Consider the following 12,442-nt stretch of genomic DNA (forward strand, 5'->3'; position numbering starts at 1 on the left):
CATGAGCTCTTGCATTTTTAAAGTTGCTTGAGTCCCAACCAACATGCTGAATTTACTTTCTTTTCCTAAAATTTGCTCCAGCTAGACTTTAGTTACCGTTGTTTTCCTCTTTTAACCAAGGTTGATCATAACTATACAGCATGACCTACCTTCTGGACCTGCTAAGTTAGACAGCAATCCTGTGAAGTTTGCAGCAAGATCTTATCACAAAATTTTCAACTATATACCTAGACATGAATTTCAAAATCAAATCAGTATTTGCCTGCCATGGTACTGAATTTAAAATTCATTTTCAGTTTCTTATCAATAAAATGATGTGGAAGGTGTTTTATTCATAATTATATTGTAGGAAAAAAACTCCTGGGTTATGTCTGTCTGGGATATTCTTTCTTCAATCTATTATTCCTCTTTTATTCTCACCTCATATTGCCCAACCAAATTCCTAAGTTACTCATACCCATCTATACTTCTGATTTAAGAGTCACTGTATTTACAAAAATCCCTAGCTATAGTAATCTGAAAATTCTATCACTGTTCAGTTTATGTACTTCTACATATCATTAACGGATATATCATTTAATATGAAACTTCATGCCAAATCATACAGGATTCAGGTTGATGTTTTTCACATATCCAGAAGCAATAGTACTAATAAAAATCAATTTTAGCTTATCTGTCACTTGTTCATTATCCACTGCTGGTATTATCATTATTATTACTATTGTCCAGACAATATTACTTCTGCTTCTCTTTGAGCTTTCTGTGCAACAATGTTTCAAAGCTCTTTCCAGAATAAAGACAAATCACAGACATATCAATTTACTGAACTCATGCATCTAGAATTACATTTCTTAAAAAGTTAATACAGTTATATAAGTAGAGCTTTCTTTAAACAAATTTGATAAAATGATTCATGAAGCCTTCTTGGAACTTCAAGTACATCTAAAATGTTTTCCCCATACTCCTTTGTTTCATGCAATTTTGATATGCAGTTTACCTGTACTGCTCCAATTGCACTACAGTTGCATTCTTCAAAGTTCTTTTTAGAAAGATTATAAAGTTAAGTTGCATAACAGTCTTGGAAAACATGACAGCTAAGTATTGTTTGTTTGTATTTTTATGTAAAAAGAGTAACACTAACAATTCCTTCAAAACGCGCGCTGTCACAATGTTCAGACATCATCCAACATGTCCAGAAACATTATATGTGAACAATTAATCACAGGCAACGCATCCTCAAAGGTAATAATCATGAAGTGGTCCATGCACAGGATCTGACATCATGAACAATTAATACATTAAATATTAACTTTCATGTTTCCAAGTCTACACACATCTTTCTGTCTGAAGGAATGAAGTAGCCTGTATCCCTTTCTGCTCAACACACTATAATGTATTTGTAATGGAATCACAGAATCAGAATGGCTGAGGCTTCTCACTTTTGCAAAGAAACTTGGGACTTCTGCTGTGAAGTACGCCCAGACTATCAGAGACTAGGACAAGATCTGGTAATAAAACTGAATGTCTTTATAGGGAAAGAAGTATTCAACTACAGAAAGGAACAGCAGAAGACAAAACCAGAAAAACACTGCAGAAAAGCATCTGCATTTATATGATCATAAAGCACACTGGAGACTCAGGCCTGATGGCAAGGGAAGAGTAAAGCAGATTTAGTCTATGATCCAGGGAACAACAACAAAACCAAAACCACAAGAACTTCTACGATCACCTCCATAGCTTCCCAGTGTTATAGATACTGAATGTTCAAATGCTTTTTCATTACTACTTCTTCATGCAAGGTAGCATAACAATACAAATGATACAAATGAGCTTGGAGCTCACTGATTAAGCACAGATTCCCAATATCATCACTACTTAACAGTAGTGTTTTATTTTTATGCATCTGTCTATTGTGTGTAGTATTATTATGCTGTGAAGGAACACAAATAAAATACAATTTTAAGTTATTCTGAATTTTTACTCTTACTATAATTTTGAACAGTTAAGTTTACAAACTTTTCCAACATAAAATTGTATTGCCACCAATACATGATATATATACAAGAGGAGGGTTTGTTTTTTTTTTTTTCCTAACAAGTTCACTTGAAATATTCAGGGTTTTTTCAGACTATTTCTGTCAAAAAAAAGTTATATATAAATTAAAAGTGTTCAGCCATAGTGGCTGGATAGCAAATTATACTTAGGAAATTATATTCAGTATATGTTTTCCAAACACTTGAGGGAAGTTCTCATCCAATGTTCTATCACAGGGTTTTTCCTATTTCTTGATAAAAAAACCCTGTCCTTAGATATTCTGGAAAACCAGACACTAAAGACCATTTAGTAACAACTTTCATTGTTCAGTTCTAAGTTACCAGAGGCAAACTATCCCATCAACTAAGTTCAGTTAAGTAATGTTTTTGAAGTATTTGCTAGAAACAAACACAAGGCTGTACAACTGTTGTCTCAGAATTAGATTAGTCTCCATGGCTACATAAAGACACATATCATACACAATTTTCCATATTCTTTTATCATAAAATCACAGAATAGTTTGAGTTGGAAAGGAACTTAAAGATCATCTAGTCCAACCCACTCGTCATGGGCAGAGACACTTTCCACTGGATCAGGTTGCTCAAAGCCCTGTCCAACTTTGAGCACCTTCAATGATGGGGCATCCACAACTTCTCTGGGCAACCTGTTTTACAACACATACACTTCTCTTTCCTCATAAAAACAAATATGTTTACTGTTATCACCATAATATTTATTATAGTGATTATAGTGTATTGCAAATATGTTGTTACCACAACAGTTTCCATTGTATATATTTTTCTTCCTCTAAGAATGGGAAATTAATAGTTGTATCAGAGATACAAGAAGACAGTAACTATATTACAAACTTCAAAAAAAGATATGATCCTCATAATTAACAAATATGCAGTGAATGAATACCTGTAGGAATTCCTTTCATGATTTCCCAAATACACAGATTCACAGAATCTCCTGTTCATCCATGAAGGTGACAACTGACTTGCCCAAAACATTTTTTTAACGTTTTTTTTTTAATATTCATTCTGTTTTTCAAGTTCACACAAAATATATACATCAGCAAAGATACTCAGTAAGAAAACTACCTCAAATTAAAAAGAAAAGTACCTGGAAGTAGAGACTTCAGTGTCCGGTTCTTGTACAAACACAAATCTTCTATACTAAAATGAACTGCCTCACAGACCTAGTTGTTTGGGGTTTTAAAAACTTTAGTCCTGAATCCTAGGAACTTTCAAAATCATCCTATGGTAAAATAATTTAAAAAGCTATTATAATTTTTAAGGTCACAGAACTTCTATTAAACAACTGTTGGAACGATGGCCCAAACTTGAAATTTAAATATCACGTAGAATACTCACAGGTTTCGTTTGGGGGTTGGGGTTTTTTCAATTATACATACCTATAACACATTTAGAGGGTGGATGTGCATGTGTATGAATGCATATACATACATACACGAACACATAAATATGTATATGTATGTGTATATACACTCACACACGTGTATATATGTACATATGGATATAATATATCTTGGAGCTAGTAGCAAAAGAACAGCACTGGCTGCTTGCTTACAAGCTACATTAAATCTGATTTAAATAATCATATACAAGATGTTCTGCACTTATTCTAGTTTATTTCCTTTGATAATATGCAAGTTTTAATCATCTTTTGAAATGGCAGTACATCATGTAATTTTTCAGTTGTGGTTAGCATCCACATTTAAAGACTTCTGACAGGGAGCTATTCACCACCATCACTTTTCATTTAGTTCTTCTGATGGTAAAGAGCAAATATAAACTTCCATCACTGTCCAAACAGCAGCTTCCACAAGGATAAACATCAATATACTTAATACACACTTTGAAATGGGAGAACTAGTTAAGATACTTACATACCATGAAATGGAATAAATTCAATCCCCCTACTCTGTACGGTTCAACAAATCAAGGTTGGAGTGGCACAAATTCAACAAATAAGAAGACTTGAAGAGAAGAAGGATGGAGTATGAGGTGGAACAGGAAAAAAAAACCTATGGTCTAACAACCTTCATAAATTCCTCAACTGGACAAGGTTTACATAAAATCTTGCCACACAGTGTGTTCAGCTCAGAGCTTGAAGCATGCAAAGAGTACTAACTGAAAACTAGTTCTTCACTGGATTCACTGGTATTGAAAGAGTTATTGGGCATTTTGCAAACAGATAGGATTTTGTTTCATTCAGAGCTGATCGTGGTTAGCAGAGAATCAATCCCAGAACCAATGGTGCCAGGTCTCGGGTACTACACTTCCCATTGTAATGTGGAATCTCAGCAGGTTTGGTACCCCAAAAAGCATGTTCACAAAACTGCAGTCTCAGCATGGGTAGAGCAGGCTGACATTTGCAGACTAAATATCAGGGATCTGCACTGAACTCAAAAGCCAAGGAAGAAAATTTGGGAAAGATGATAGGTGTTGTCTCATATAAAAAGTAACAGAGAACAGAAAAATGTTCAAGGGAAGTTAATATTGAATGGTGGTCTTTTTCTTGGGTTGGTTTCAGTTTTTCTTATTATTAAAGAACACATCACGTACTGTTAATTTAAGAGATAAATTATGCAAAACTTTACTAATATGTTGCTAGTGCAATAGGTTAGTCTAAAGTAAATATAAATTGCATCTCTGAAACATTTGGGTAATACAGAAAGCACTTGTACTCAGTACAGTATACTCTGTCACAAAGTATTACATCACAGACTATGTAATGTATACATAAAAACAGATGCTAAACATAGATGCAAACAGATGCTAACAACCTTTTTTAAAAAGTCATATGGAAAATAACCTGGTTTTCCTCTTCAAAACTACCAAAATTACTAATTTTAAAAGGCAGGTATAAAAATCAACTTTTAAAAAGCACCTAAATAACACAAATTTTTTAGCAGCAGTATACAGCTTTTATATGTACGTAAGATAATTATTAGCTATGTTTTAACTGTGAAATTACATCATTATTACATGTCTTGTTATAACCATTACTTTATTCCTGTTCATAACATTCATGAAGAATATCTTCATGAACAATTGTGTTAGAATAGCAAATCACTCTTTGCAACTGTGACTGTACTAAAATGTACAATTTACGTTTAAAGCTTCAGTTTTAAAGATATTTATAATTTTAAACAGTTTAATGAATAACACAATTCAAAATCGCTGCTCTCCATGTATCATAAATTACTTTTAGCTGTATTTTCTATCAGAAAATAGTATAAAAAATTAAACAGTTTTGTGAAAGCTCCAAAACATCAGTGCCATGAGTATGCTTACTGTTATGCTGTTGTGAAGGGGCTTTGTAATACCCATGTACAATACCAACATACTGGTTCACAGCTGAAGCAAAATATAAGCAGAAATGTAAGAGCAATTTATGCTAGCACACTGTGATTTCAATTTTGCTTTTTTTTTTTAATTTCAGTAACTGAAACTCAAGGATAGTGATGGTAATTGAGGAAACGTCTACATATGCATTGTAGCATACAATACTTGTAGAAGTGTTCTACTAGTAAGTAAAATATTCATTGCACTAGTATTAGTACAGAGGTTTTCTTTAATTTCACATTTTAATGTCTTTACCTGACCCTCTCAGAGTTCAGCAAAAAGAAAATTAGAGCTAATGTTTTCAATTTAATTAGTGTATTACATGCACTGTAATTATTCGTGGGAAATGTTACATTAATGAATGTAAAAGTTAGCTGTAAATTACCTCGGAGTTATTATCGATTTCCCAAGTTACTGCTCCTTAAGATAACCCTCTCCCTATGGTCCTTCCGGTAATTTTTCTTTGCCTGATAAACATGATGATTAAACAGCACACAGTGCAAACCTTTGATACTTTTTAAATTAAATCCATGCCCAGCCTAAGGGCTGTGTCTGATTTCAACTAAATGTGTCAGTTAATCAGATAAAAAATTATCGGCAACTCAAAGAAACAGCAGCCTTAGGCTTCATCAGTGCCAGAGAAAGCTGAACAAAATAAGACATACAGACAATATCACATTATGAGTAAAGGTTACTGCTAAGCATATCACTGCACAGAACTATTCACCACCTTAATAATGGCTATCTTAAATGAAATATTGCAAACAACAGCCAAAATAATATCTAAGAAAGAAAAAGCAAGTGCTAGACCTGTGCCTATATATGTCTGTGCACATCTATTGCAAGAAAATTTGAACATTCCCATTCAGAACAATGCAGAATAGTCCTAAAAATTTACTGTTCAAAACAGATCTATGTAACAAAGTGAAGTACAAATAGCTGAAGAATGGTTAAACTAGGTTTAATTTTTAACACTTGCTTCACAGCTTTGCCACACTAATTTTATGACCTAGGTATAAAATAGATTATCTCTAAATGAAATTGTCTTTCCAATTAATATCCTCCTTGAAGCTTGCATGAGTAACAGAAAACTGCTACACATGCTTAAAGTTTAAAGTCATTTGTGTCTAAATAATGATTATCAGTCATTTGCAAAGCTTCAAATTAAAACACAACATATTTGCAAGTGTGTGATTGACAATATATATATTAGTAACAGGACTTTTAGGCTTCTGCAGTTACTTGAGTGGAAAATTCTTAAATATGAGTTTTGCCTTACAATTTGTGAAGCATTCCAAGATCACCGATTATACCGATTTCAGAGTATGTGATTCTTCTAAGCTTTGATATGTGTGTCAGAGGCAGCTGCAAGTAATCAAAGACAGTATGGAAACATCCCTGAGACACAGGGATATAATAACTCTACTTCAAATTGAAAAACCACTGTTTTTGAATTGCATAGACTTGCGGATCACTACACTTCATCTGGGACTTCCCTGTCTTCCACTTAGAGACCTCAAAGCACTTATCTCATGCCTTCATTCCTTAAAAAGTAGTTCCAAAAACAGGGTGGAAATTAATTTAATGCGGATTTCCATGAAATCCCTGTGTGAACACTCTCATTAAGAACTTCAGTAGTCTTCGGCAGGCTTAGCTTAACTCACTTCAAAAGTAACTTACTTTTGAATATTAGTACCTATACAAGGAGATAATACTATGTAACTAATCCACTTTGTAAGTTAATTAGAGTCATTTTTATGAATGCCCTGTATAGGGCACAGACAGACACACCACCACCTTTAAGCATAACTGATAGCCTAACTTCAAGAATTTTACAACTGCAATTATTGAAATACTGCATGCACAGACACACACAAAATCTATTAATTCAGTGTAGGGGGGTATTCATCAGCTCTCAGTTACAGTTTTCAGTATCTAATCACAATCTCATAATAACCACATTTAATTAGTATATGGTCCTCTTGCTACCTGGAAGAGTCAAAGGTTCAAGGAGATGGTGCAGGGGTACATTTTATGCCTATGGGCACAGGCACACAACACTGCAAATGAAAAGGGAGAGAGAGAGAGAAAAATACCATTCTCAAAGTCTAATATCAAACATAAGTATATTGAAATATTGCATTTCAAAAGGCTAGAATTAAATTCTAAATAGCAGAAACAGAAAACCAGGAAAATCTTCCACTGTAGCCATACATCACACAATAAATGTAGGTTTTCCTGAAATACCGATACTCCTTTTAGCTGCATTTACAAACTGAACAATTCATCTTAGGAATTACAAATCATTCATTCATTAATAAATGATTTTTTTTAATGTTATCTCATATATTAACTATTTTCATAGAATACAAGCAAGTCGAGATATCTTTTTAGATATCATACTATTTCACAAGAACTTTTTTCTAAATTATTTAACTTAGATTGACTGATTCATTTTTTCCAATTAAGAAATAAGTCATGGTAAAAACAATGCATTTAGTAAAATTAAAATAGTTAGATATACCTATCAAAAACCATAGAATACTAAAATCAGAATCAATACACTTATACACTGGCACAGTTTACCTAAGGACTTTTCTACAGAACTGTAAGTTTTTTGTTTTCTTTATACAAGTCAACAGAGTGCATAAGAGGCCTACGTGCCATCAACAGAAGCTACAAAGTCTTTGACAGGGAGACAACAGTCTGCAGCTGAACAAAAAAAGAAAAAAAAAATTTTTTTTAAATTGCATTTTGTGCAGAGATTTAGTTTCACATAAATGTCTGCTTCACCTTTGGGACTTCCAACTCTTAAATGTTCAAATAATTACAGAGCAAACTTGCCTGCAGACACTTCTTTCAGGAAATCTTATTTATAAAATTACCTCAACAAAGACTGATTACTTAATTTGATAACAAAATTTAGCATGAACAGTCAACTCCAGATTGAATAAAAGACATTACATTGTAACGACAAGATGCCAGTTAACAACCACAAAACCGCTAAGTAACTATACATGTTACTGTTCCCATGCTAGATTAGATAGTATAAGTGTTGGTGATCATAACTACTTTGCAATCAAGAGCAATTATATCAACAGCTATAACATGAAAGACACTGCAAATTTATAAACACTTCTTACACATTTATCTAGAATTAGTAGTCAACCACTGTGATTTAAATTTAAAAACCTAGGTTTTTAAGACACCAACATATACAGTTATATGTGGCTTCTTCAGAATGGAAAAGAAAAAAAAAAGTCTTTGTCTTATGAGGCAGGTACTGGTCTATATTATTATGTTCCAGATCAATGTCTTGCTGAAGGCAAACCACTTACTAAATCAAGAAAAAGAAGGTCAAAGGAACATTAGTTTGTATATTTCTAGTCAAGAGAAGATTCATGATTTAGGTAATGCAACTCAGCCCATTTACATCATGCGCTCTGATGTCAGACAAGGCAGAATTTCACTCTTGGATTTCTTTTTTAAAATAGTAACCTTAACAAACCATCAGACAGCCAAAAGCCAGCCTTGATAAACTAAGTTCTTGAATATACTCACAAGCTTTTTTTCCTAGCTCTGCATTAGCTTTTGACCACATAGCCTCCACTTGGACCAACTTCTAGATGCTAATGGCAATCTACCCCTCCACAATGAAGACCAACAAGACACAGATCCAGTACGGCATCTACAAAACAAACTCTGAAAGTCTACAGCTTGCTCTGGTTACCTGAGGCATGCAGGATGGTTTGGATAATTCAACTCGTTAACAGAATTCCACTAAGGGAAGCTACTCTAGGAAAATGTCATACAAGAATAAACTGTCTAGCCTCATTTATTTCTATATGAGTATTGTCAAAGCAATGTTATTTAATGAAGTATTTCAGAACACATGCTGGCAAATACTGAGGCACATAAGTAACTTCATTCATGTTACTAACTCTGTGAGCAAACAGTTCTTTTTGTGCAAGTAGAACTGTAGGACAAGATTCTGGGTTTTCCTTTTGTTGTCCTCTTACCACACGCAATAGGACAAGACTCAGAAACACGGGAGAAAAACATGTCTTAAATGAAAATAAGCTATTTTGTCTATTAGAAAAAAATCTATTCCTCCCTTATGTTTCCTTGTAAAGAATATAGCTTCCTGAAAGCAAAGAAATTTAAAAAGATTTTTTTTCTAAAATTAACTCTTATATGCTGTAATGCAACATTAAAGTAGTTGCATGCTTATTTTAACACATTCTGAATCATATGAGAATTTCAGATTAAATAAGTCAATTTTATTGTCACTAACAGGTATGAAAGTAGGTATGTTTACATACTTAGATAACTCATTCTCCCATGTACTACAGCTGAGAACATCTTTCAAAACTGCACATCATATTTATGAAATCTATTTAATGTGCATCTATACACACACACACAGCTACATCACCACTGAACTCTAGTTACTTTAAAAGAAAAAACAAGACTTTTAAGAATATGGCAATTTGCTTATGTTTTTCTTATGACTTAAACTCCAAAGAACTGTACAAAACCTTTACCTGTTAAAGAGTATCTTTTCACAATACTAAATGTTCAAAGCTTTGTAATTTCCAGTATTTGTAGGAAAGAGCTACTAAAAGTATTTATAAATCATACAGTCCATGAAGATTTAAACTCCTTACAACAACTAGCCTTGAAGAAATAGCATCTGGAGCATACTGTACTGGAGCAAAATACCATATTCTATAAGAGGAAATGAACTTTCACTTAAGGTTGACCGAGATATAAAATTATTCAATGCAATATTTGAACAAGTCATGCAAACTTTGTCAAAAGTGTTCATTACTACTTGCCTGAAATGTTGATCACATTCAGTAATTTGAAGTACTTGAATAAAAAAAAATCTAATATGATGGACATGAAAAATTAAGTCTTAACCTGACAGTCCCTTGAAGATATAGCTGAAATTTCATCAGTAAGTCTGAAGACTCATAACGTAGACTTTTACAGACAGTTAATTCACATCTGCATCTCTGCTGCATCATGTCATCTGATAACATGAACGTGATTTATATAACTAATGTACAATGTGCAGATTCAAAGTAATTGCAATCATTCCTGAATTGTCACAAAAACTATAATGCTGAAGTACATGTAGAGTAACTGACTGATTAATAAATTCAAAATTTTTCACCGTTGATGGACAATTTACAAAAAACTCTCTTGCTTTCACTTTCTTCATAGGTTTTTTTAGTTCAAAACTGTATCTTCTCTCAAAGTGTCAAAGTCTTGATTTTTAATACAAAGCAATTATTTTATTGAAGATTATTGTAGTGGCATGAGTTATTGGAATAAAAAGTTATCTGATAATGAATGTATAAGAAGAAAGGCATGCTTAAGGATGTAAGATTTACTTTACCTCATTTGGTATTACTCTAATGGGAAACTGTAGGCCACAATGGAAAAACAACAGTCAGCTGGCAGGAAAGCTGCATAGTTTTCACCTGTAAACATTCTAGGAGCATATGTTTATACACATAAAAGTCATAAAACATTACATACAAAGTTAATTTTCTCTAAAGTTTATTTGTCAAATTTCATCTGTCTGGCTACTTAAAGACACTTGAGAAACCTAAACCTAGCCTGTATTTAATTCTACTTGCATAGTGCAATGGAGTAAGCCAGCTCAGGCCTATTGTGATACTAATAGTACAACTTCACTGACTTTAGTAAGATTATTCTTCAGCCACAGACATGCAAGAGAGTTAAAGGCAATATTTACATTCAACTGATCCATTGCTATCAGTAGGAAAACACCCTGTTCTGTAAGCATGCAAGTATTCTGCATGAAACAATGTCACTTGGTCTGTTACATCTGCACATTTGTTTGCAAATTGTATCACTCTGTAACAATTTCTTCAGAATTTTGTATACACATTTTCAAATTACTAAATCATTAAGTTGCTATTAGCCCTATGAGCAGATCAACTTGGAACAGTCTCTGAAGTACTACATACAAAATCTCATACAAGATCTCTAACAAATATTCCAAATTTCAATTTTTTTCCAGTGACAACATATTTTAGATTAACTCTCTCAGAAATATTCTCATAATCTGCACTGCCAATAATCAGCTTTTCTGATCTTATGATCACTCCTCCTTGCATAAAAGCAGAACACAGGACCTTCTAAAACATTAAGCTGGAGGAAAACAGTCTATTTGGAACACAGATCTAAAAGAAAGGCCTCTTTCTTTTTGGACTTAGAACAGAAACCTTGTGAACGCTCCTCTAATCTTCAACAGAATTTTGCTACTTCTCCAAAAGTCAACAGGGTTTGGAAATTCTTTAAAACTGTGAGGAATCTCAACAATGCAACACCAGAAGTTTCTTCCATCATATCAAGTTAATATGTCTACGTTCTTTATCTTTTTTTTTGTCTAAATAGCACCGATCCTGGAAATCAGTATGTCCAAATGATGAGAAAATACCACTGAACCAAAATTAATTAAATAAAGGCACATTCACAATTGTCAAATTCTTCTACAGCCTATACAAACTTCTAGCAGTCCTGATAAAATATTCCTTAAAAACCAAAACCATCACTTTTTACAATGGTATACACTTTTTGCTAATTTTTAGTACAAAGATCCTCTTCAGATTTAAGCATTTACACAGTCCTTTTTGCCCAATAATTACTATTCCAAAACTCTAGTGTCAGCACTACACTTTTCATATTAAGACTTCATTGAGGATTCAAACACCTCGAGCAAAATAAAGAGAATTCTGCACACACTTTGTGAAAACACTGTTATTTTATGCTCCTCATCTACAACATCATTTACTCTTATTAATGAAAATATTGCAACTTTCAACAAAGTTTTTCCCAGGTTGCAGAAGCACAAAGTTGTTTGGATTATTTTCCATCACTGTGTTTGAAAAAAAGACAAGGTCACCTAGTATTACTAAAATGATCACAATGATTCCAAGTCTTAAGGGAAACATTCCAAAAGAATATCAAAATATGCTCTCTGACAAGCTTTAGAAAGT

At 33.1% G+C, this 12,442-nt stretch overlaps 1 protein-coding gene across 7 annotated transcripts in view; it reads right to left on the minus strand.

Moving 5' to 3' along the window:
• The window catches only part of DPH6 (diphthamine biosynthesis 6), a 216,489-nt gene that overhangs the window by 167,812 nt on the left and 36,235 nt on the right, over positions 1-12,442 (minus strand). The window lies entirely within an intron of this gene.

The sequence above is a fragment of the Haliaeetus albicilla genome, chromosome 5 (assembly GCF_947461875.1).
Source record: "Haliaeetus albicilla chromosome 5, bHalAlb1.1, whole genome shotgun sequence".
In the NCBI taxonomy this organism is placed as follows: domain Eukaryota; kingdom Metazoa; phylum Chordata; class Aves; order Accipitriformes; family Accipitridae; genus Haliaeetus; species Haliaeetus albicilla.